The sequence below is a fragment of the Delphinus delphis genome, chromosome 2 (assembly GCF_949987515.2).
Source record: "Delphinus delphis chromosome 2, mDelDel1.2, whole genome shotgun sequence".
Lineage (NCBI taxonomy): Eukaryota > Metazoa > Chordata > Mammalia > Artiodactyla > Delphinidae > Delphinus > Delphinus delphis.
In genome coordinates this window covers 75,276,002-75,303,301 of record NC_082684.1, presented here as the reverse complement: position 1 = coordinate 75,303,301, position 27,300 = coordinate 75,276,002, and the positions used below count along the sequence as shown (strand labels likewise).

At 43.5% G+C, this 27,300-nt stretch overlaps 1 long non-coding RNA gene and 1 gene segment (V, D, J or C); one reads left to right on the top strand and one right to left on the bottom strand.

The window, feature by feature from the left end:
• Positions 1-27,300, top strand: part of LOC132420437 (T-cell receptor alpha chain constant-like) — a 220,774-nt gene that overhangs the window by 21,105 nt on the left and 172,369 nt on the right.
• Positions 1-27,300, bottom strand: part of LOC132420440 (uncharacterized) — a 134,369-nt gene that overhangs the window by 77,968 nt on the left and 29,101 nt on the right. Inside the window, exon 2 of the long non-coding RNA XR_009518370.2 lies at positions 2,197-2,271. This is a non-coding gene — a long non-coding RNA (uncharacterized lncRNA). The remainder of the gene's footprint in view (positions 1-2,196; positions 2,272-27,300) is intronic.

Genomic DNA, 27,300 nt, shown 5'->3' with positions numbered 1-27,300 from the left:
AATCAGTTTCAGACCAATAATTGTACCACTTAGAGTCAGCCAGGTTAGCAGAACCCCTGTGAATGATATAGAATAAAGGAATAAGGATTCATTATAGGAATTTGACCTTACAAATACAGGAGGAGCTGGAGAAGTGAAGCTCTGGAAAAGGGAGTCAGGGGATCAGAAAAGGGGTCATTAACCTGCCTGCCTGAAGCAGTGGCACAGAGGGACGAGTTGGGGCTTGAAGGAAAATCTAAGAACCTAAGCACTTTCAGCCATCAAAATGGGATTGTGAAGAGGGACTCATTGAGAGGTGTTTGGAAAGCTGTTACCTCTTCGGTGGATATACAGTCAGGCATCTGATGATGGGCCTGGGGTCACTGTTGGTTGGCAGAACCAAAAGTCAGAAAGATTAGCTGGAATAGAATGGAGGAGAAAAAGGACAACGTGGGACCTGCCTGGAATCCCTGTATCTATCATTGTACCTGATCACAGTGACCGTCTAAGAGTGTAATAGCGCAGAACAAATCTGGCTCCATATTGTATCTGCTTATTTTACTTTAACCTTTGTATTCTATTACTTTTGCTTCAAGTCAAGAATATTGCCTATAGCCTGAAATATATAGTATAACCCATTCTCAAGGTGCTGACTTTTAAAGGTATAACACTTTTCCATTCATACAGAGATAAAAAGTTGCAGAACACCGAATAACGTTTGTCTTGTTGGAGGTTTATGGGAACACTGTGACTGGACCTCCCTGGACAGCTCAAGAACAAAGGACTCTGGCACCAAGAAGCTTGCAGCAAGTAACCACACCACCATCGCCACCCCTTTAAGTGTAAGAGAAACCTGAATTCTAACTTGGGGAAGATGGTTCTTTGGGACACTAGTCCATCATCTTCCCAAACTGCTGGCTGTCTGAATAAACTCTCTATTCCTTGCCACGGGAACACATCTCTCGATTTATTGGCTTGTCACATGGGGAGTAGTATGAGCTTGGACTCAGTAACAAGAGGAATTATTACTGCTTCTCTTCCGCCTTCCAAATCTTATGCAATTTCATCTTTGGGCCATCTCTAATGCAGAGTTTCACATGGAAGAGGATTCTGAGAACAACAGTCGTCTGCTTAACCAAGTTGACCAGCACAGTCCAGCACTCAATAAAGTGCTTGTCCTTATCTCAGCTATCAGAAGACAGTCAATATGGGCAGAAAGAAATGTAGAGAAGCCCCTGGGGGCTCACTGGTGACCTTGTGACTGTGGATGAGCTGTGATTTGGGAGATTCCTGAAGATGGCAATCTGGGCACACAGAGAATTTTCCTCTCAAAGGCTCAAATGTCAGCCTGGATCTTCTGGGAGTCCTTTTGGAAACAGTGAAACTAAAGAAACACTATAGGATATGATGAACAAAAGGCTCATTTTCTGTATCCAACCGACCTGGTCTTCCCAGATGGGGGCAAACACCAAAGGAGAGTGAACACAATCCCAGAGCCCTATAAATTCTAAAAGACAGAGAACTTTATTATGAACTATTTACACAGACAGTGCTTGCCTTTCAGCAATTCAGACAGGATCTTTGCAAACGAGAGAGGGAGGAAGGGAGGGAGAGTGAGAGAGAGAGAGAAAGAGATGGAGTAGAAAATTCATAACGCAGCTCAACGAAGATGCTTTCCTCTTCTTGCACATCATGGTTCCCCAGCTCACAGTCCCAGCTGCCCACCTCTGTACAACAGTCACACAGCAATCCCCTCAACACCTGCCTCCAGCACCTGCATTCTATGATCTGGGCTCCACTTCATTCCCTGCCATGGACCCTGGTCACAGTGGTAGAGCCAGAGAACAGAGGGAAAAAAGTATCTGCAAAAGGAAACTCAAAGTTTCCAACACCACAGCCATGTTCCTCAACTGGAGTCAGATACAACTCTTCTAAAGGACAAATAATTTTCACAGACCCCAGTGTTAACTATGTTACTTTAACATAACGCTACTTAAACATGTAGAAACATAAATTGGTGTTTAAATGCCACGTGCTTATTATTGCTTTTATACCAACTATAAAATAATGCAAGTTAAACATGCACAAAACGTCAAAACCAATAAAACTTTAACGATTTTAATTTAATATATGATGTTTTGCTGAAACTAAATCATCAATTTTGAGTTGAATAGATAAATATATATATATATATATGTGGAGTTGGGTTTTACTTACCAATTTGATTCTTCTGATTTTCATCATTGGTATTTCTCCTTTCACATTGAATTGTTAATCCATTCTCTTGATGGGCTGATAAATTTAATATGCACAAGAGTACAATATTAAAAGGAATGTTTTCAACTTTTAATGGAACTTTATTATGTAATGACTAGTATACCTATTACTAAGCAACAGTAGCTAAATGGTTTATACAAAAGATGAACTCTACACAGTATAGCCATGTGAATGAAGAATAAGGTACAAGTCATACATTATTTTACATGCTTATAGGATCCAACTTGTGATAATTCCATTTTCTCATAATTGTTTCCTATTCAAATTACCTGACATCGCTTGCCCTTCATTTAGTGCTAATATTACTGAAAACGCAAAAGAGGGCATTGGAGTCTTGCGGCAGTATTTGCTTTTAAGACCAACATTAAGATAAGCCCCAACATGATTCAGTTGCATTTTATAAGAAATATGTTTCTTACAATCTTGCATATAATTCAAAGCTAATTTTCCCACAAGAAAAAAATGGGGAATTCGTTTATAGAACCAATATATCTACAACTTTGCAACATACTTCTGCTTTGATGATGCTCTTTATTTGCTTAGTATTATCTATAATATTGAGCAATTGCTCTTCTTTAAATTAATGATAAAGTGTATTAAGGAGTCGTTGGGCTTTCTTCATGGCACCAAATTACAGCTAACATCTGTCTAAAAACATATATTTGGGCGTACATTTTTCAGCATGAGCTTTCATACCAACTCAATGAATGCTAATATAAAAAGACATAAAACAATTTTAAAATGTTTAGTGACTGTTAAAAATTCTAGCATTAAAGAAACCAATATCTCTTCCAGCTATTTTCATAAAGCAAAAAGTAAAACACGACAGACTAACAATGAATGTCTGGTTACTTCCGTTATAAGCTAGAGTGGCGCCACCACGTGGCAGGAGTAAAAACAAGTTTATTTTAGTTCAACTGAAATTACACAAATCTTAATTTATGTTTGGTGAGAACTACACTACAAATTTTGCTCATAATATATGGGTTATTAATTTTTATATCACACCACTTAAATTTCACATAGCTTATGGGATCCAATTGCATGTTTTAGACTATCTGTTGAAAACACATTTTTAATTCTCATAAAAACACGAAAACCCATAAAACTTCCAAAGATACATATATTTCAAATATGATAAATACAAGTATAAATAACTTTTAAAAAGCAGTTTTGAAATAATTCCTGTTACTATTATAATTTCCATACAGGTCTTGGAACTGTCTTAAAAGTAATGATAATTTTGTCTCTGTAAAAAGAACACTATTCAAAAACGGGACAATAACTTAATAAAACGTGGAATACTGTTTTTGTCACTACCATATAAAATTCATAAGTTCTTTGCTTCCTAAATTCTTCAATCAGAAATTTAAATAATCTAAATTCCTGATATATTTAAGACATAATTTATTACTTTGTTAATTTATTTGTTAAAACAGCATAATGTAAGCTGATTGTTAAAATTAGTTGTTACTAAATTATAACTTTTTAAATTCCGTAGGAAATTATCTCAGTATTAAGTACTCAGTATCACGGCTCATGGGAATAAGGTGACTACTGTTTTCCTTCTACTCTTTTGTATTTTCCAAATTTTCCATATAATAAGTATATATTAATTTTATGATGAAAATTAAATTTCTAAAAGAATAAACATTCACGCTAGGAGAGAAATAACAAAATTAGCTATTTAGGGTATAACATTAATAAAAGGAAATTAATGTACTATTTTACCCTGGTACTGAGAATAGGAGAGGCTAAGGTATCTTTCCTACCATAACAAGAAAGCCTATGTTAGTAAATATTAATATTGGAAATGAACATACTCTGTGACCCAGCAATTACTGGGTCCCAGTCTTAGCATTACCCTTATTGTAAAAGAAAGCATGTACAGGGCTTCCCTGGTGGTGCAGTGGTTGAGAATCTGCCTGCCAATGCAGGGGACACGGGTTCGAGCCCTGGTCTGGGAGGATCCCACATGCCGCGGAGCAACTAGGCCCATGAGCCACAACTACTGAGCCTGCGCGTCTGGAGCCTGTGCTACACAACAAGAGAGGCCATGATAGTGAGAGGCCCGCGCACCGCGATGAAGAGTGGTCCCCCCTTGCCACAACTAGAGATAGCCCTCGCACAGAAACGAAGATTCAACACAGAAAACATAAATTAATTAATTAATAAACTCCTACCCCCAACATCTTCTTTAAAAAAAAAAAAAAAGAAAAGAAAAAGAAAACATGTACAAGGAGTGCAGCAATTTGGGGTCATAAACAAGCTATAATAACATAATCATATAGCAAAAAGTGATATAATAAATTGTGTTAAGTCTATATTCCATACAGTTGAAAATAATGAAGTGAATCTATACATAATAACAGAAAAAGAGCTCCAAAATGTCTTACTGAGTGGGAACAGCAAGTTGCAGAACAACGTATAGCGTATGATGCCATTTACGTTAGTAAAAATACTTGTACAATATTCACAGTAAGAGAACTGTACGTACAATGACAAATTCCCTATTAATAGCAACCTCTGGAAGGGAAATTACACATGAGGGAGGGGGACAGTCAGTGGAGATTTTGGGGTTAATTGCAATGCTTTAATTTTTATAACAAGAATGTATGGAGGCTTCCGGGAAGATGGCGGAAGAGTAAGACGCGGAGGTCACCTTCCTCCCCACAGATACACCAGAAATACATCTACACGGGGAACAACTCCTACAGAACACCTACTGAACGCTGGCAGAAGACCTCAGACCTCCCAAAAGGCAAGAAACCCCCCACGTACCTAGGTAGGCCTAAAGAATAAACAGAGACAAAAGGATAGGGACGGGACCTGCACCAGTGGGAGGGAGCGGTGAAGGAGGAAACGTTTCCACACACTGGGAAGCCCCTTCGCGGGCGGAGACTGCGGGTGGCGGAGGGGGGAAGGCTTCGGAGCCGCGGAGGAGAGCACAGCACAGCAACAGGGGTGCGGAGGGAAAAGCGGAGAGATTCCCGCACAGATCAGGGCCGACCGGCACTCACCAGGCCGAGAGGCTTGTCTGCTCACCCGCCGGGGCGGGCGGGGCTGGGAGTTGAGGCTCGGGCTTCGGTCGGAGCGCCAGGAGAGGACTGGGGTTGGCGGCGTGAACACAGCCTGCAGGGGGTTAGTGCGCCATGGCTAGCCGGGAGGGAGTCCGGGGAAAAGTCTCGACCTGCCGGAGAGGCAAGAGACTTTTTCTTCCCTCTTTGTTTCCTGGTGCGCGAGGAGAGGGGATTAAGAGCGCTGCTTAAAGGAGCTCCAGAGACGGGCGCGAGGCGCGGCTAAAAACGCGGACCCCAGAGACGGGCAGGAGACGCTAAGGCTGCTGCTGCCGCCACCAAGAAGCCTGTGTGCGAGCACAGGTCACTCTTCACACCCCCCTTCCGGGGAGCCTGTGCAGCCCGCCATTGCCAGAGTCCCGAGACCCAGGGACAACTACCCCGGAAGTCAGGCTGGTGCAACGTCACGCCGTCATGGCGGCCTCTGCCGCCCCAGGCCCGCCCCGCACTCCGTGCCCCTCCCCTCCCCCCCCCCCCCCCCCCCCCCCCCGCCCCGGCCTGAATGAGCCAGAGCGCCCAATCAGCTGCTCCTTTAACCCCATCCTGTGTGAGCGAAGAACAGATGCCCTCCGGCGACCTACACGCAGAGGCAGGGCCAAATCCAAACCTGAGCCCCTGGGAGGTGTGAGAACAAAGAAGAGAAAGGGAAATCTCTCCCAGAAGCCTCAGAAGCAGCGGATTAAAGCTCCACAATCAACTTGACATACCCTGCATCTGTCGAATACCTGAAGAGACAACAAATCATCCCAAATTAAGGAGGTGGACTTTGAGAGGAACATTTATGGGTTTTCCCCCTTTTCCTCTTTTTGTGAGTGTGTATGTGTACGCTTCTGTGTGAGATTTTGTCTGCATAGCTTTGCTTCCACCAGTTGTCCTAGGGTTCTATCCGTCCGTTTTTTTGTTTTTAATTTTTTTTCTTAATAATTATTTTTCATTTTAATATCTTTATTTTATTTTATCTTTTTTCTTTCTTTCTTTCTTTCCCTCCTTCCCTCCTTTAGACAATGAATCATCCCAAATTGAAGAGGTGGACTTTGAGAGCAAGATTTATGATTTTTTCCCCTTTTCCTCTTTTTGTGAGTGTGTATGTGTATGCTTCTGTGTGAGATTTTGCCTGTATAGCTTTGCTTCCACCATAGGTCCTAGGGTTCTATCCGTCCATTTTTTTTTTAATTTTTTTCTTTTTTTCTCTTAATAATTATTTTTTTATTTTAATAACTTTATTATATTTTATCTTATTTTATTTTACTTTATCTTCTTTCTTTTTTTCCTTCCTTCCCTCCTTCCTTCCTCCCTCTCTCCCTCCCTCCCTCCTTTCTTTCTTTCCTTCTTTCTTCCTTTTTTTCTACTTCTACCAATTCTTTCTTTCTACTTTTTCTCCCTTTTATTCTGAGCCGTGCAGATGAAAGGCTCTTGGTGCTACAGCCAGGAGTCAGTGCTGTGCCTCTGAGGTGGGAGAGCCAACTTCAGGACACTGGTCCACAAGAGACCTCCCAGCTCCACATAATATCAAAAGGCGAAAATCTCCCAGAGATCTCCATCTCAACACCAGCACCCAGCTTCACTCAACGACCAGCAAGCTATAGTGCTGGACATTCTATGCCAAACAATTAGCAAGACAGGAACACAACCCCACCCAGTAGCAGAGAGGCTGCCTAAAATCATAATAAGTCCACAGTCACCCCAAAACACACCAGATGTGGACCTGCCCACCAGAAACACAAGATCCAGCCTCATCCACCAGAACACAGGCACTAGTCCCCTCAACCAGGAAGCCTACACAACCCACTGAACCAACCTTAGCCACTGAGGACAGACACCAAAAACAACGAGAACTACGAACCTGCAGGCTGCAAAAAGGAGACCCCAAACACAGTAAGATAAGCAAAATGAGAAGACAGAAAAACACACAGCAGATGAAGGAGCAAGATAAAAACCCACCAGACCTAACAAATGAAGAGGAAATAGGCAGTCTACCTAAAAAAGAATTCAGAATAATGATAGTAAAGATGATCCAAAATCTTGGAAATAGATAGACAAAATGCAAGAAACACTTAACAAGGACCTAGAAGAACTAAAGAAACAAACAACAATGAACAACACAATAAATGAAATAAAAAATACTCTATTTGGGATCAATAGCAGAATAACTGAGGCAGAAGAACGGATAAGTGACCTGGAAGATAAAATAGTGGAAATAACTACTGCAGAGCAGAATAAAGAAAAAAGAATGAAAAGAACTGAGGACAGTCTCAGAGACCTCTGGGACAACATTAAATGCACCAACATTCGAATTATAGGGGTTCCAGAAGACGAAGAGTAAAAGAAAGGGACTGAGAAAATATTTGAAGAGATTATAGTTGAAAACTTCCCTAATATGGGAAAGGAAATAGTTAATCAAGTCCAGGAAGCACAGAAAGTCCCATACAGGATAAATCCAAGGAGAAACACTCCAAGACACATATTAATCAAACTGTCAAAAATTAAATACAAAGAAAACGTATTAAAAGCAGCAAGGGAAAAACAACAAATAACACACAAGGGAATCCCCATAAGGTTAAGAGCTGATCTTTCAGCAGAAACTCTGCAAGCCAGAAGGGACTGGCAGGACATATTTAAAGTGATGAAGGAGAAAAACCTGCAACCAAGATTACTCTGCCCAACAAGGATCTCATTCAGATTTGATGGAGAAATTAAAACCTTTACAGACAAGCAAAAGTGGAGAGAATTCAGCACCCCAAACCAGCTTTACAACAACTGCTAAAGGAACTTCTCTAGGCAAGAAACACAAGAGAAGGAAAAGACCTACAATAACGAACCCAAAACAATTAAGAAAATGGGAATAGGAACATACCTATCGATAATTACCTTAAATGTAAATGGACTAAATGCTCCCACCGAAAGACACAGATTGGCTGAAAGGATACAAAAACAAGACCCATATATTTGCTGTCTACAATAGACCCACTTCAGACCTAGAGACACATACAGACTGAAAGTAAGGGGATGGAAAAAGATATTTCATGCAAATGGAAACCAAAAGAAAGCTGGGGTAGCAATTCTCATATCAGACAAAATAGACTTAAAATAAAGACTATTAGAAGAGACAAAGAAGGACACTACATAATGATCAAGGGATCGAGCCAAGAAGAAGATATAACAATTGTAAATATTTATGCACCCAACATAGGAGCACCTCAATACACAAGGCAAATACTAACAGCCATAAAAGGGGAAATCGACAGTAACACATTCATACTAGGAGACTTTAACACCCCACTTTCACCAATGGCCAGATCATCCAAAATGAAAATAAATAAGGAAATACAAGCTTTAAATGATACATTAAACAAGATGGACTTAATTGATATTTATAGGACATTCCATCCAAAAACAACAGAATACACATTTTTCTCAAGTTCTCATGGAACATTCTCCAGGATAGATCATATCTTAGGTCACAAATCAAGCCTTGGTAAATTTAAGAAAATTGAAATTGTATCAAGTATCTTTTCCGACCACAACACTATGAGACTAGATATCAATTACAGGAAAAGATCTGTAAAAAATACAAACACATGGAGGCTAAACAATACACTACTTAATAACGAAGTGATCACTGAAGAAATCAAAGAGGAAATAAAAAAATACCTAGAAACAAATGACAATGGAGACACGACAACCCAAAATCTATGGGATGCGGCCAGGATGATTCCAGGGGCCTTTGGAGCCTGAAATTTCCAACCTCTCACGGTCCCCTATGATTGTAGGGATTCCTACAACAGTGAGTACTGGCTTCAGAGAAGCCCACAAGAGACTGCCTTGGAGAAAGCAGGACCACCCTGCCCCTCGGGGAAAGTGAAGGGAAGTGGGGGTCATTCTGTCATGGATTTTCCTCACTCAGGTCCAGCCTGTCAGAGGGTCAAGTGTAGCCTCGGGTCTGGGCATCTGGTTCTCCCACCATCCTCCTCCTCGGGGGGTTGGTGGTCCCTAGGAGAGAGACTCAGTTAAGGAACTGCTGTGATACTGGCTAGTTCCAGCCTCAGGACACTCACAGTGACAGGTGGCTTCTGAGGACTAAAATCCTAACTGTTCCCTGCACCCTGTCCTGCCCAGGGTGCAGCTCCAGGCCCTGGGTCCCAGCTCCTATGCAATGTGAAGCTGACAACACCTGGTGGGAGTCCTGGGGTCTTAGGAGTGGAGGCTTCAGAGCCAGGGGACACAGCTGAGGAATCGTCCACCTCCAAACAATTCCTCAGCCCTTCAACAAAGACGAAGGTGGGTAGAGGAGGACGGAGGCTTGGCCTACGCTTTCCTCTCTTGTATGTGGTCATCGCAATTGCCAAGACCTAGATCTAGTTTCAAATTCTGTCTTATTAGTGCTAAAACTTTAGGAAGGTTATTTAACCACTGAGGGCTCCCTCACTCATAAAACGGGAATATAATGCACACCTCCGCTGACTGTGAAAGATGAGTGAGTGGGCTTTCATGTAGACGCTCAATGACCATTAAGTTCCTTTCCCCACTTTCTGGTTTGCGAGTTTAGGGTTCAACCTATTGAATCCCAGAGAAGACGTGATGGGGACAAAGGGAGGAGGTGGAAAGCTCAGGGGTTGTGGTTCTCACAACTCCACATCAGGCTTCAGGTGACACAATACCTCACAATCCCATAAAACTCAGGCAAACTTTTCTTGTCTGTGAATTTTCAGAAATGAAAAGAGGGAACCAAGGTCTGGAGACTCTGATTTTAGCTCCACGCTGGTTCCAAGACCAGGAGCTTACTGAGTTAGGAGGGTTGTTTTTGCAAACGGTGTGGATAACACCAAGGTGGCCCGGCCAAGAGCAGCTGGGTCCCGGGTCCCGGTACCCATGGAAATGCATATGTTACCTGGTACCTCCTCTTTCCTAGCAGCCTCTGTCTCCAGAATATAAACCACCAACCAACAGGACTGGCAAAGAAACAATGCCCAGGAGGTGTCTCCCATAGTCTTTTTTTTTTTTTTATTCTAACAGAAAGTCACAAAAACTATAATCATCCTCATCAGTTCACTCAGTCCCGTGTAATTAATTTTTTTTCATCTTGATCTTTTGTTAGCACTTGTATGAATTCATCAGTTTTCCATTAGAGTTCTGAAAATGCTTATTCATTCAGTTCAGCAGTATAGTCAGTTACCAGAAACCTGTACTTGTCAGAGTCTTTTCCATGAATTCCTTGAAGATGAAACCCTTTTATAGGAACATTTTTGCAAAAGCATCAGAGTACACCCAGAACTGTCTGTAAATGACAAAAGACTTAAAAATGACCACGGTTAAAGATTTGATGAAAGTTCATAATAATGCAATTGACAAGGAAATTTAGTTATTTCTGAGATATACATTTTAAAGTAATAACTAGAATTATGACTTATAACATTATACCAGAATATATAAGATTTTTAGGAATTTCATGTAATGTCTGAAACATTCATATTAACATATTTCCATACAAATAACCCAAAGAAAGTTTAGTATTAGTTTTAATCTTATTTTATTTTATTTTTATACAGCAGGTTCTTATTAGTCATCAATTTTATACATATCAGTGTATACATGTCAGTCCCAATCGCCCAATTCTCCCATAGTCTTTTATTTCGTGTGATTTGCTAAGAGAAAAGTGAAGAGACAAGACCGAGGGAAAGAAAAAGTGATGAGTTAAAGTAATCAAAGCTTTGCACCTTTACTTACAACTCAACAAATTCTGTCTCCTACACCAATATTCTGAGGATTAAATGAGCAATATGATACTTTTTTGAGCTCTTTGTGATAAAATGCTTTGCTGTTAACAGTTATATTCCTGGGGAGTTGATAGCGGAGCTGGCTTGTTCCTTGCCAGTAAACTTAAGAAGATGCCAAAGCTGTGTACATTTAAATCACACAAAACCTTCCCCACAGCTGTCTGGTCTCTTGACAGCCCCTTTTCACTGAGCTCTGCGGTCATGGAATGTAAATATCTTTATCTTAACAGCACAGGCTTTTGAAAATTTGACATAATAGGATTTCTTCCTCACAAGGCATATCAAACACCATTGCAAACTAAAGTCTATTTTATTTTTAATCAAGACTAAATCAAAGGGTCTTTCTTTGTTTTTAGACTTTCTATTTCCACGTGGCCAATAAAGGGTCCTCTCTGACCACCCCTGCCAACCAGAAGCCCTGGTAGCTGGCCCAGTCACCCCCAGAAGACACAGCTGGCCATTTGGGGCTGCATCTGTCTGAAGTGTTCTTGAGGGCAAGGTGTGAGGACCATATGGACAGGTAAAGCAATAAAGAATCAACAGGTACTTAACAAGTGAAAAGACTGAAGATGAAGGCAAAAGCTGACAGTGATGTTAGTTTGTCTCTGTTCTATGAAGCTCTAGTTCAGTGTCAGGCTAGTGTGAAAACTTAGACATTTTTGTGGATTTATCTCTCGAACCCCAGTGCTAGAGCAGTACATTTCTTAAATGAGTAAATATGAATGACACATTAATCAATGAATGAATAGTAATATTGAGAAGGGGAAGAAATCTATTACAGATCAATAAACAGGTCCTGGAAGACACCCCTTTGTCTCCTAACCCAGGGAGCACGGCCCACAGCCAGAGCAGAGACCATGGGGACCTGGGAGGCCACACATCTCAGAGGGCATTTCACCATCAACAGCAATTCCTTGGACAGCTTGAATCATTTATTTCCATAATACGCTCCCCAGCTGCTGTGACCTCTAGGGATCCTCTCTTCTCAGAATCCCTGCTTCCTATGTTAGCTGTTTTTCTCATTTGGAGAATTAATCCATGTTGCCTTGACCATCGTACTTTGTCCTTACTTCCTTCTCTAGATAACAAGATCCTCAAGGGTTGAGACTGTGTCGTATGATGCTCTTTGTGTCTACTTCATTGTATATTCTAGAGCTGAGTACATATAGAAGAATGACTCAATTAATGAAATTAAAGAACACATGCCAAGGCTTAAAGATAAGGACATGGGCTGCTGGCTTTGATGACAAAAGCCACATCACTCTGTGTTTCAGTCCCCAGCATAGAGGCACAGTGGCCTTCCTCCCTCCTGCGTTGGAGCCCACAGTGATGCACAGACACCTGTAGCCCCGACCTAAACCCTGCAGCTGTCACACCCTGTCTCCTCTTCATTTGCTGCTCTCGTGAGTTGTAATGACAAGCTGGTTCATGTTGCATTGTGTCTTCCATCCTGGGGAGCGTTTCGTAGCTTTGCACACATCCCCAGGCCCCAAGCTGATGAATAAGGGCTGAAAACACACTCTGATGCTATCATGGGTAATGGAGCAAATGTCAAACAAGGTCTGTGGGTCCTGAGTCGAAGAAGTGGGACATGGTCAAAGAAGTGGGACATGGTCTAGAGCAAGCTCCCACTTGGACTTTGTATGGAAATAGGTGGCAGGGCTGCTGAAAAGACCCATGGAATGTCCCTTCTGCTCTGTGCCTTCTCCATCCCAACCTCTGGGGATTCTTGAAGATATTGGAGGAAACGTCAGCATGAGGTGCAGGACTCTGTCTGTCCCCAGGATTCACCTTGGCTTTTGGCAAGAAGTGTGCAGCGTGCAAGGTCTTCATGATTTACTTTTAGAGTCTGGAAGGTGGACAGATTTGTAATAAAGTCGACCAACAATCTCTCTCCAGAGGAGAAAGGGCCCTCTCAGGCTCCAAGAGGAAGTCCCAGGGTGGTCCAGGCAGATGTCAGGAGATGGGTCCTGACCCTCTGTTGCAACAAGGACTCTATAAGGAGACCCATGATTGCGTGGATTAGGTAACTGTCTTCCTCCTGCTTCACAGGGGTGGAGACCTCAGCCCCATTATGAAAATGATGATGCAGAGGAGGCACGTGGCCACTAGATGGCAGCAGAGGGTAAGAAAAGGGAGCTGCAGGCGTTGCAGGGGGGAGGTAGGCTTGCAAGCCCTTCCATTTTGCTTTACATCTTTAATTAGATATGTGAAGAAAATGAGTCCCTTACATGCCAGACACAGATGCTACAACATATGGAGAGATGCCGCACAGTAACATGTCTCTGGTTATTAAACAGGAGGCACCTAACCAGTCATTCACCGCATCATCATGCAGAGTTGTCCTTTGTGTCCCAGATACTACTGTTGACAAGATAATAACAGGAGAAAGCAGTTGAGAAGACTGATGTACAGACCTGGGCCTCGGGGCTCGAGGCTTCACCAAGCCGGGATGTCGGCTGGATTGCCAGGAATCACGAGCTTCCCAGCCCAACGGGGGCCACCTTGCTAAGGGACGCCGTTTGGCTTCTGCTGCGACTCAGCCCAGGCAGGCCATGGGCTGCTCTCTGGTCTCTTTGGCAGTCCCTGAAGGCTCTTTCATTCAGAACCCAATTACCAACAGACAGCTCTGGAGGCTGACCTTCCAAGCACAAACCCCAAATGGGAACAAGAGCTCTAGACATTTTAAAGAGCTAGACATGCTTGCTTTTCTGGCAGCACTGAAGGCATACAGTGTAATGAAAATGCATTCGAATGCACACAGATAGGGGAACATATTTCCCATGCTGCCCCAAGCAAAGGTAGGGAATCTGGTCCTGCTAACCAGGGAGAACGTTTTCCCTTGGTGGACACATCTCACACATTCTCCTGAGAGATTGTTACCAGGACTGGGAGCAGGCAGGTATCGCTGTATTTTATTACTATATCCCACCCACTTTCCCACTCCCGTACCCTGTGTCCAACCACCTGGTCTGATCATTCTGCACTAATTTTCCCACCCTCCCAAACCCAGGGGCTCCTTAACGCCTCAGTGGTGACTGAGGATCTGAGAACAGGTTAGTCAGCCCAGGCAAGCAGCCCCACTCTGGAGCCCAGAAAGAGATTGTTCTTTCATCCATCCCAAAGCCCAAGCTCCCAGGACTTCTTAGAGTCACTCGTGAAGCCCCTCAACAGTCCTGAAATGAAGGTAAATAATACAGCCATTTTTCATACAGAGAAACTGAGGTGCAAAGCTGAGTTACAGCTTCAGCACTCCTGGTCCCCATATCTTTCCTATAGGTTTGAACCTCTGAAGTTACAGCTTCAGCTCTCCTGGTCCCCATATCTTTCCTATAGGTTTGAACCTCTGAAGTTACAGCTTCAGCTCTCCTGGTCCCCATATCTCTCCTATAGGTTTGAACCTCGGGAGCATAATAGCAAGATTCACACTACTACTATTCCCCTCCCTCTTTTAGAAAATGATTCCATGTGCTAGAAATCCTCACTGGTCTGTGTGACCTTAGACAAGTCACTTAACCCCTCTGTGACTCAATTTGCTCATCTGTAATTTGAGGGGCTAGAATCAGATGATGACTAGGGCCCCTTCCAGCCCTGCAATCCTGCAGCTTTAGTTTCACGAGTCTCTGCCAGCCCTCTCCAACAATAGCCAAACGCAACAGCGGTGAGCAGAATTTCCTCCTTCGGTTGATAAGAAATGTGGTCATGGCTGGAGTCTTGTTGACATCCTTTGTCCTCAGACAGAAGGAAACAGGGAGGTTTCAGATGTTATTGACACTAACAGCGGGGCCTGGAGGTGGCCACACTCTTATGGAAGGACCACGCAGAGTTGTCCCTGTGGGCAGTGCAGATGCAGAGCTGAGACTCGCAGATGTTTCAGTAACTGTTTCTCAATTAAAAAAAAGACCCATTTTATTCTGCACAAGGGTCTGGGGGCAAACCCAGGTCTCCCAGGAGGAAACTCCTCTCGCCCATAATGGGGGATTGGTTCAGCTCAGCTGCTCTGACAAAGGGCTGAATACAGCATGCAGTGGTACAGGCGGCTCCCCACAGCTCCATGTGAAAATGACCCACAGCAGTTATGAATATCAAACCTCCTTTGATATGCTCCCAGACATGAGGAGCAGCCACAGCAGGGAGGAGGTGGACCCTGGATGCTGGCTCTGTGGGGTGGTGCGCAGAGGGCCTGGACACATCTGGCAGCATCCCGAAGCTCCAGGAGAAATTCAGCCAGGTAATTACCCTAGGACTTCCTGGGATAACAGAGCTCCCTTTCATCCATCTCTGTCCCTCTCTTTCTCTTCCTGTCTCCAGCTACCGAAGAATTAGATCCTCCAAGAATTACAATCTGTCTTTATACCTTCACCCTTCCTGGGGGGATAACAGTTCACTTCCCTGAATAAAACTGGTTTTATTGAGCACAAAATGAAGGGACCCCCTCACTGGGCATCTGCGCCAATTGCTTCTAAGCCACAGACCTGGATCTAAGTGGAATATCTGTCATGTTCTTGATTTAGTATTACTAAGGGGCAGGATTGCACATTGAGCAATCATCAGACTGTCCCCTTTATTGGACCTTATGCCATCTAAATTACTGGGTAAATTGTTAATCCATTAATCAATCAATGATTGTGATTAAAATTAAGTGATTTTTTCAGCATTAACTGAAAACTGTTGTGTGAAATATGTCTACCCAGAGAAGTATTACGTTGTAAATATTATCAATTAATTTTATCTAGGGTCTTCTTAGGTATTAAATTGTATGACAAACATTTAAAGTGAATTTGAGATGAAAAATAAAGCATACTTTTGAAGCAACAAAAAATAAATAAAAGCCATAGACCTGGCCTCAGTCAGCCAAGTGGAAGGATTTTCCTCTGTAATGGCCACTTACAGACTCTCAGCCTTTGGAGTGGCAGCATGGCACTTTGCTCTCCTAGTAGGCTCTCAGTGATGACTGAATACCAAGCCTCCCAGTCTCTCTCATACTGGCAGCTCCCGAGACTGGGTCAATCATGACCATCCAGAGCAGGAGACGGAGCCCTGCCAACTGCACGGTGAGCGCCCAGGCTCGAGGCGGGAGGGGAGGGTCAGCCACCTCGTGCCTGTTTCAGCTGAAAGCTTGTTTATATGCTGACGGCTCTCCCATTCTAGACAGGGTTCAAGAGCATGTTGGTCCCTGGAGACTTGGGCAAAGGCTTTACAGTTACGGAAGGAAGTGGCAAAGGGTGTACAGGGAAGGAATCTATTCATCCCCATGCCTGCATGCTTTGGTTTTCTAAAATGAGGCTGATTTATTTTACAGTTAAGTTGGGCTTTGACTGAAAAATTCTCACGCACCCACAGAGATCTCATGCACCTATGTGCACACGCGCACATGGAAATAATAAAACAGCTGCTCTTTGCTGAGCACTGACCTCATGACACGCACAATGTCCAGGTCTGCATGGGCGCCAGCTCTTCTAATCCTCACAGACACTCTGCATGTGATGGAAGAGGGAGCAGGTATTATTATCCCTGTTTCACAGATGAGGAGCTCAAGTCTCAGAAAGGAATTTTTCCTAAGATTGAAAAACTAAAGTAAAAGGGCTTGGATTCTCAATTGTTGGATTCCAAAGGATCGTCTCTTAACTGCTGCGCTCTGGGGCAATATGCTTATTACCAAGTGCACTGGGGTTATGAAGGAGAGCAGGGAAGGCACAGTTCTTGACTTCAGAAAGTTTCTGTTTTACTACATGGCAGTGCACACAGAGCTACACACATATACACAGATTTGCTATGACCTATGGTGTCTTCTAAGAGTCCTGTAACTAAAATATTCATGTTCCATCTGTCCTCATTACCCTACTTTCAGACTCCTGCCCTGGATTCACAGTTTGAACCTGTTCTTAAGGTAAAGACTGGGGTCTTCTATAGTAGGGCTATGGATGCTTGGACTTTATAGGCAACAGTGTGAGCAATTCGACCACCAATGCATTATGCTACAGTTATCCAGTTCCTGAGCTGGTCACTGTTTGCCTGGCATTGTTTTTTCAATTTGATAAGGAAGTTTCTCTAACCCATTTCTTTCTCTTCAGGGGAGCAGAGCAAGAGAGCAGCAAGGCCAGGGACGGGGAAGATTTCAAGCCTGAAGATCCAGGAAGCCAAGTGATAGATCAACTAGAAGAAATAAAGCAGGGGAAGATTCAGGGTACAGTGAAATGCTGTTGCTTCCATGACCTTGAAAGGTAAGGGATGATATATCTGAAGGACACTGTGTGCTAAGATGAAACAGAAAAGGAAGGAAACGTTGCACTAGTTGTAGACTTTGCCAAGAGCACCTTGGCTGCCGAGGCTGCTTCAGCCTCGACTCATAGATTCATGATCTGGGACACAGGACAGCATCCTACTGTGCTGGACATCTTCCAGTGACACTGACCCAATAGGGGGTTGGGAGGAAGACTTCTACCTGCTAAGAGAGAGAAACTTCCCTCCAAAGCAGTGTTACTGAACTTCCCACATGTAGGACATAGGGAGAGAGAGAGAGAGACCACTTGAGTCCCGGGAGGAATGCTGAGAACAGATTTGCCTTCCTATGGACTAGACCCCTTTGCAAATCTAATATTTCAAAAGTTCATTACACATAAACTTGCATCTGATTTCATTTCATGAGATTTGTGCTCGTTCCTGGACTGCGCATCAATCTGAAGACCAGGGTGGGCTGAGAGGACTGCGGTTACAGCTCTGAGTGACCACCGTCCCCACCACCACCCCTGCACTTTCTAAACCCCAAAGCAGCCTGGCCGGCGTGTCAGCCAAAATCCAAATTGGGAAACTGACGTGGTCTTTGTTCCTGGTTCTCTATACACGCACAATCCTAGGTGCCTGGTCATTAATCCATCTTAATTCTCACTCTAATTTCTCGACTGTGGCTTCCAATTCCTGCTTTCCCAACCTCATCTACAGGCGTCATTCCTGAGCCCCGTTATGAATCCGCAGACACCTCAGAACCTCCCTCTAGGAAATCTGTTGTCCCCACATGCTTATGTCTGACCACTGGAGGGCAATGCTGGACCAGCCAAATCTCTAGGTGCTCTGCTCCATCTTTGTCCCCACCTCACCCGTCATTGTAGGCTGCAGCCTCTGGTTGGAAGCCGAAACTAAGGACCACTGTAGCACCATGAAAGCAGTAGCACAGCCAGGCCTATTACAGCAGCTCCCCCAAACCTGGGATCATCGGAATAAAAGGCAGTTCACTGGAATGCAGACTTGCCTCCAATCCCCTAGGGAAGAGATTGAGAAGACAACTTGCCTCTTCGCGTCATTAATCAGGAACAGTCTGTCTCTCTGAAGACGCAGAGAGAAGACGCAGAGTCCTACCTGTCTCTACCCGCTCAGATGTAAGCTCCCTGAGGATAATGTCTTAGTAAGCTCTATACACCTGGCAGTAAACACGGTGCTTGGCAATAAATGTTTGTTGAATGAATGGGTGGATGGAAGCATGCATACATATATATGCATAAATTGGAATTGGCCATTTTCAGATTTGTTGCTGTTTTCCAGTTCTTATAACACCTAAAATTTAAGCCATCAGTTAGTTGCTGAGCATTCTTAGTCTTGAAGACAGCTAAGGATAATTAGGTTATTAATTAAAGCAGTGGTTGTCCTTGTACAAATGTTATTTCAAACACCACTTTAAGAGTTTCAGATCTCTTACTTTTAGAATCCTTCGTTATGTCACCTATGTGTCCTCAGACCTCATCAGCCTGTGAATTACAAAATACTGACATTGTTTCATGAATATTCAATTTATAATAACCTGCAGCCTCTATCATGGGAATATGGAGTATCCATTCTGTCCCCCAGAACAGATCTGTGGTCACTTCATCCCACAGTGGGTCCCCATGGGGCTCCACAACTCCACTGAACCAGAGCTCTTCTTCAAGCCACCTTGTGTCAAGCCATGGGACTTTTCTCCAGGCTGCTGTCCCTTCTACCTGCTGCCAACAGATCCCATGTGGCTATGGGCACAGCCTGCTCCCTTAATCATTCAAAGCACAGCAAAATGCTTGAGGAGAGAAAGAAGTGCACATTTTGAGACCCAAAACCCAACCTCTTCCTGTATCCCTGCAGACTTCCAAGTAGCAGTGATCAGTCAGTGACCCCAATAAAAATCTGCAGGCATCCCCACATCTCCATGTGCAGAGCCCAAGGCCAGCTCTTTTCCTGCCCTAGGAGGACTGACAGTGGAAAAAATTGCTCCCTCGTGGAAAGCTCTCCACCCGCCCTCCACCACCTCAGGTGGAGGCTGGCCTTCATGGCCCAAGAAGGCAAAAACAGTGTTATTAGGTCTTAAAATACCATGTATGAGACACCAATAGCTTTGACTAAATTCATATTTGAGGGAAAATATGCCCTTCATTTCTAACTTGCAAGACACAAATTGATCTTTCTTAACAGAATACTTACCATCTTAGTGTACAACATCTGCATTTAGTTTTATGCTGACTTCATAATCTCCACGAGTGGATATTTGTTTCAGATGTGAATAAACTCATTCTCAACCTTACTCTAGTTGTCTCAACAAAAGAAGAATGCCCTAAAGTTCATCTAGAGTCTCTAGTCTACCCACAAAACCCTCACCCCTCAAAAGAAAGAAAATAGAAAATAGATACTCCTATTATAAAAATGCCTAACTTAAATTTCTCCCTACAGTTCAAATCTAGGTCCTCAGGGTACATGGTTGGTCCTCATCCTTCTCACAAAAACGTTATAAATCAAAGGAAACTTTCTTTAGAGCAAACAACAACTGGGAAAAAATTTCACTCTAAAATAACATTTTCCTATCACTGTCCATGGGAGTTGAGTTAATCATATGTTAAGCATGTCTTATCCTATGTTCTTTTTCAAGATGTCTTCAATGTGATCAAGGGACAGGCCTCTAGGACATAATCTCTGTTCTATACCTGGAAAAAACAATTTCCACAAGAGAGGAGATTCACAGTCAATATATAAGACTCAAGAGCCAAGAAAAGTCCACAGAGTTAATGCACTGCATTCAAATACAGACCTGCCTCGGGGCTCTGAATTCCAGGTCCAGATCTTCAGTAGGTGGGTAATGCCTGAGGCCTGATACCGGGTCTGATGTCCAGGTTTGACTTTGATGACCTCAGACCCTCCTGCCTTGTGATTTTGAAAAACTCATAATATCTCCTGAGTTCTCAACCTACTGACACCTTGTCCCAGGTGAGAAGTATCTGAGATTGCTTCCCTTGAAACCATAGTTCTTTCTGACAACTCTAATACCAGGCAACCCTGGTTATTAACTGGTGGATTTGATGTTTCATGCTGCTGTGACAGTGTAGGAAATCTTGGTCGGTCCCTCCAAACCACAAACAATGGGTTACTCCCTAAAGGAGACAGTGACACTATGCTACCTTGTTGAACACCAAGGACCTCAATAAGGACGGTGGACCCCAAATATTGCCAGTGTCGGAGCCAAATCCTTTAGCACATTCACCAGAAATGATCCAGCTGGAAGCGTTCTTTCAAATTCTCATCAGAGACCAGCAGCTTCCCTATCAGGCTTCAGGGGACGCTGCTGCATATCAGCTGTACTTGGATAGCGCACATTGGCAGCCTCTTGAAAATAAATTCCCTGGGAAATCTACCTTTTCCTCAGGCATATGGACCTTCCTGAAGGCAGTAAGAGAATGGGTTGGGGTGGGGTGGGTTTTCCAAAAGAAGACACATACAGACCCTTCTAGCACTAATTTCTAAAGTCAGACCATGATAAATATTGAACAGAGTACAATGCACAGTTGCCCAAAGGAGGGGGAGATTAGTTTGTTTCAGGAGGACTGGAAAAGGCTCCCTGGTGGAAGTTATAGTTGATTGACTTAAAGGATGAAGGATTTTGACCAATGGAGGGACTGGAGAAGGACGTGGCAAGAGAGGGAGAGCAGCTTAGGCAATTCAGGAAGGTGGATAGGACCATGTTTGGAGACGAGCATCCAGTCTGCGGGAATGAGTCGGCAGTGGCTGGGGCAGAGCAGTGGCTGCCGTGGTAAGGTGTGGCCTGATTGAGAGAGGTCTTGCAAACCAGGCTAAAGGATTTGGACTTTATGAGAAGTCGGAAGAAATCAGAGATAACGTAAGAGAAAATGTGCTTGGAAAGTGTTTTAGAAAGATCACTAAGGGTGGGAAGATTGGTTCTGAGACCCAAAGCAGTGAGCTCAGATATAAAGTTCATGTGAAAGTTGAGGCGGACAGTGGGAAAGATCAGAAATAAGGATCTGGAAAGAGGAAAGAGATTCAAGAGACACTTTAAAAGCAGATGGATGGTATATGTGAGTGAAGGAGAAGAGAGAGATGCCCTCTTTCCAGCATCCCGGTTCTGTGCTGGAAGATTCTCTAGTTTGCATGTTTCAAGGCTTTGCCGTCAGAGATTAATTCTTACTGTTTTTACCATACTGACTTAAGGTGTTGATCCTCCTAGGAATATTTTTATATTTCTAAGGCCCAAAGGACTAATCTCCAATGACAGAATTCCAGGTACCAATAAAGAATATTTGGGGGCAGGGGGATTCTGGGCCCTCAAAACTCATTACATAATTGACTGCCCACCCCTCTTATTTATGAATTCAGCATGTAAAGGAGCACCCGACTACTGTGCCTAAAACCACCTGATTACCGTTATCTTTTCTCCTCTCTCTTCAGGTTGGTATAAGGAGATCTAGATCCAGAGGAAGTCTGTCATAAGTTCTTGGCCTCCACATCCAGTTAGAGCCTCTTTCCAGTAAAATGGCTTTGGGTATGACATATCCCCACCACCAGGGACAGCTTTCCCCAGGAGTCTTTGGTGAACTGGTCTAGGGCTACCATGTTGCACACATGCATCTTCCCAACTAGCTTCCTTGTCCCAAACACCATCCACACTGCTGTGGCCATGCCTCTGGAGGACCCCTGGCCACCCTGTCACACCACCTGCCCTGGTGCAGGCACACCCACAGTCACACCACCAGCCTTCCATCTCTGCGTGTCTGTTGTGTGTATGTCTATGTGGCCACAGCTATCCCCAGCTCACCTCTGTGTAACCCTAAGTCCAGACATCCTGGGGTGAGTGTCTCCTTATTTCTTTGTCCATTGTCTCATTATCCCTTGAAAGTTCTTCATGAGACTATCTTGCAGAAAGAGGACTAGTCCTGGGAAAGAGAGAAGGAAAAAGATGAGGGAAGAAAGAAGTGGAAGTAGGAGTCGAGGCTTTGAGGAAAACAATAAAAGAGAAAGAATCCTTGACCTCCATTAGCCCTGACTCTCAAAATAAGATTAGCCCTAAAGATAGCTTATTATTTATCCCAAATTAAAATTTCCTGGCTCTGCAGTCATTGTGTACACGATGAAAAGGAAACCATCACACAAAAGATGCCGTTATCCTCACAGTGGGAACAATCACAGCCAAGCTGATTCTACTCCAAGAATAGAAAGATAACAGTGCTAAGTCAGGAGCTTCAGAACTTTGGATTGTCAACAAGCAGAATGATTTCTTGAAGGGAGAATGGTTGTAAAGGAAGGTAGGCAGAAAAGGAACCCTCTGACTCTAGGATGGGGCATGAGTTGCCAGGGAAAGTTCCAGTCTGTGCTTCTCCAGGGTGAGCTCCACAACCAGCTGTGTTGACTGGGAACAAACCCTGCCTGGATTTGTGTAGACCCCAGAAGCCCCTTTACCCACCCCTGCCCAACTTCATATATATTCTTTCTCTTTCTCTTGTCTGAAGTTAAACATCATCACCAGCCTTTAAACTCCACAATGGCAGAAATTTTGGCTGTTTTTCGCTTCCATTTGTATCCTCAGCACTCAGCAGAAAGCTTGTATATAGTTGGCACTCAATACATATTTGCTGAATGAATGGTTGATTGATTATTCGACTCATTAAAAATAAATTACTTCTTCCCTGTCTGGCTTCTGAAAAGCAAGACCCAGAACCAAATGGGCAGGGGAAGCCATATTGCATTCAGGAAAATGATTGTTCCTGACTTTCCTCAACGCTCTGTGCACCTTAGATTCCAGAAACTCAGGAACAAGGACCCAAGAGATCATGACCCACCAAATGTCTTTCAACAAAAGACTGTCTCCCTGGTGGTTTCCTTTCAGAGAATGAGTCCCCTGGGGCTGATAAGGAAATGGTGCCATATGCGCAAACGCAGGCAGAGGGGCACTGGAGCCCCTCTAAAGAGGCCCATTGGATGGCTGCCTTTGAACAAATCTGAGTGTGTCTTTAGATAGCACAAGCACCAACCACCCATGAGGACCTCTTTCCTTTATGGCTGCAGCAATGAAGCAGCCACATGGCTGTTGCAGATAAGGTGGCCCGAGTGCATTGTGCATGCAAAGTAGGCTTCGTGGTAAACAACACCGAGAGGAACTGCAGCCGTGCCACGTACCGGCTGCTCTGCGTTGTGCTGCCCTTCCTCTGCAACCGGCTCCCAGGTAAACGGTTGCAATCTCCCACCACTTCTCATTCCCTATCCTTTTTCTCTTTGCCAGATGGCTCCTACAGGACTGAAATTACACAACTTCCAAGAGAGATGCCATGATTGGGACGGATGGATGTGAAGTTCCAGTGCCCATATAATACTCCTGGTGGGAACTATGACTCTGTGTACTGGTGTCTGCAGAGACTAACAAAGGCTCACTCATACCCACCATGCCTTTCAAGGCGGCCTGGAATTGGAACGTTACCAATTTTCTGTGGACAGAGTTGTCCTCCAGGACCTTAACTGTTCAGCATGAGCGGCCAAGAGACAAAGCCATTTACCGCCGTGCACGACAGGCACCACAATGCATGCTTTACGTGCCACCAGACCAAAGCTGTGAGCCTCAGGCGAGCTCAACGCAGAAAATTCAGAGGTTCATCCACCAAGACAGAGGGTGTTCAGTGCCACCTCGAACTCCCCCCACTCATTCATCAATTCATTCGTTCAAAACTAAAGGGCCCTCATGGTTTGCAAATTGATATCCTAAGTGCTGTGGGAATACAAAGGTATAAAACAAGCCCTTCTCAAATAATAAAATGTATTCAGCAAGTAACACCTCCTCACATTTATCTCGCTAAACCGTGAGAACCGAAAATTAAATCCTGTTAAATTACTTGAATCTTTGACCTGACAAAAGCGCAGTCCCTGATACCCTGAGTGACAAATGAATTGGACACACATTAAAAAATCAAAACCAACAATTAACATCTTAATCACAGACCCTTGAAAACCTAACAACATTTCTAAAAGCCCAGAAAAATATTAAACATCTGTATATACATATATAAAAGACTAGTAAATTAAATAATAGATAGATAGATAGATAGATAGACGTAGACTAGTAGTACAGTACCAATGATTGAGCTCAAGTTCAGACTTGGAACCCAGACTTCTTGAATTTTGGATCCCAGATCTTCCACTTACTGACTCACTAGCTATATGATCTTGGACAAGTTACTTTGTGCCTTGCTTCTCTCAGCTATAAAATAATGATAAAAGTAATATCTACCTTAGAGGATTATTGCAAGGACATTTTTCAATGGATGCTGATAAATTATTACAGGCTTCCTACATAGAAAAAAATAAAACCAGAGGAAAGACTTTATGAGATATTAAAATAAAACAGTAACCCTACCCATTAAATGGATAGTGGAATAATTTGTAAATGTAGAGCCAGAAATAAAATTAAGGTTGTTTATAAACATAATCATAAGTAAGGAATTAGTTCTATCAACATAATAGGCATACTACGTGACCTGTAACAGTTCCTATGTTCAAAAAGATTACAAATTAAATCAAAGTACACCTGACCTTATGGCATCCTAAAAAACTGTCAAGTGAAGATCATACCAAGATTCCAGATGTGCATAGGCTCTATAAACACACCTCCACATTGGCCTCTGTTTATTCAAGGAACCACCTATGGAAACTACTGGGCGTGAACTGCTGAGCTGAGACGTGGCTTCTCTATTTTCTTTTCTGAAGATGCAGGGTCTCCTGCTGCTTCAGATCTTGCTTTTATTCATCAGCGAAAATACTAATCCCCTGCTGTCTTGCTGGCTTTCTCATTTGCAGCCAACATATGGGCTCATCAGCACCAGTGCCCCCAAGAACAGCCCTTCAAGTGCACAGAATCACACAAAACAAGAGGCTTTTCTTTGGGATAAAAGAACTGGAGAAGGACCCTTTGCAAAATTTGGCTTTGGAAATCAGATTTCAAAGTCTTAACCCTGATGGGACAGGCCCAGACACAGACAGTGTTTGGTGAGTGAGTGAGTGACTTTCTTTCTGGGTTTTCTCTTCCCCGGGATACTTTGGGGTTCTTTGTGACAGATCCCCAGAATTGTTGAATGTTAAAGTGGAAATAGGAGATTCGACGTGACTCTGTCACCCAGATCTCTGATTCTGCCATGCTAACAGTCTCAGTGAGAGAAATAATCGTTCTTCCTTTTCTACTACCATCAAAGGTAGAGGAAGTTTGGATAAAGTGGAAGAAAGTTATTAAAGAACTATGCATTGACTGGAGAGCACTGCCCAAGGGTGGGTTTCCTGGTAGTGATCTGCAGGGACCAAAATGAAAACTGTGATGGAGTTGATGGTATATCTGAGAGCATCTGCTCCAACCACCTCATCATCTAACTGGAAGCCCTCTAACCTCCCCATGTGATCCTAGAAGAAAAGGTGAACAGGAAGGTTGAACTGTTTAACAAGTGCTTATCAAGTATCGGTATGTCTCAGATTATAGAATTGGCATGGTTCATTTTCTTAATTCAACAATATATATTGAGTGTCTACTGTATGCCTGCCAGACATCATCCCAAAAGCCGAGGATACCAAGGCAAGTAACACAAGCTTTCTGCCACTCTGGAGTTCACACTGCAGTGGGGCTTGTCGCCTAATAGAGGAACCAAATCAGACACATGTGAAAGCAAGACAAGTACTTGGTTGTAATAATTACGGGAGGGTTCGAGACGGAAGGTACAGAGTGGAATTAGGACCTTTAGACTTCGGGATGAGCTGGGTGATGGGAGCCAGGAAAACATCTTAAAGGAGCTGAGCTGAGACTAAATATGGAAGAGTTTATTTATTTACATCACAACGTCCCAAGTCAGCAACAGAAGCAGAATTATAACTCTAAATAGTCCCCACTTGCCTCTATGCTGTTTTGCTTCGCAGCTGCTTCATTCAGTGCCAAACAGCTGGGTAAGTGAGTCGCAGATGGAACACTGACAACCAAAATCTTTTTAGAGACAAATGACGCTGTGATTTTCCTTGACACCCACTGAAATTCCTCACTAGTTTCCAAAAATACCTTATGTTTGCTTTAAAACAACGAGTGTGGTCCAGACATTTCAGGAAAAACAAATCAGAAACAAAGTCATCCCAGCCTCCTGAGCTCTCTGAGCGCAGATCAGTCAGACGGAGAAGAGCCACTTGCTTACTGAAGGCCGTCCTGGGACACCAGGCAGCTGAGATCCCGATCAAGGGAAATAGAAATGCACTTTCCCCTCTCTTCATTCACCTCCGTTCCTATTCTTCGGTTGCTTGTCCAACCAGCCAGTGTCAGAGCAGAGAAACAGAGAGCAAATACAGCAACTAGAAACAGGCAGAGAGCAGATAACTGCCATACCTAAACGGAGACCAACCACGGGCAGACGTCAGAGTCCGACTTCACTGTTACGAATGCTTAAAATGAGATGTCTGAGGCTAATGAGCAAGAGATAAAGCAAGGAAAGGGCTTTCGTTCACTAAATTTATTTCTTTTCTCACCCAAAGAACTCAAAAGGGTGAGAGTAGATATGTTCTCAAATCAAAGGCAAGGTAGGTCCTGAAACTTCCAATTATAGAGAAACTCAGAAGTTCTGGCACTCTCTCCCACTGATATTCGAGTGACCCTGTGGCTATTTGATACTAAAGACTCAGAGAGGCAGAGACCATCAGAGAGAATGGCACTAGTAGCCAGTATGGGTTGCTTTGATCTGACCCTGGGGTCTTTTTGCTTCTTCCAGTCCTCCTATTGTTTCTTCATCCCAGTTGGACAAAGAAGACTGGGACTCTAGCTCATATGTGGCTTCAATCCTTAGCTGCCAGAGATGACCCTGAGCCTAAGGGCACAGAAGTTACTGACACGGCCCATTTGACTTTGACATGGCTCCATTCAGCTCATCCACTTACCTGCC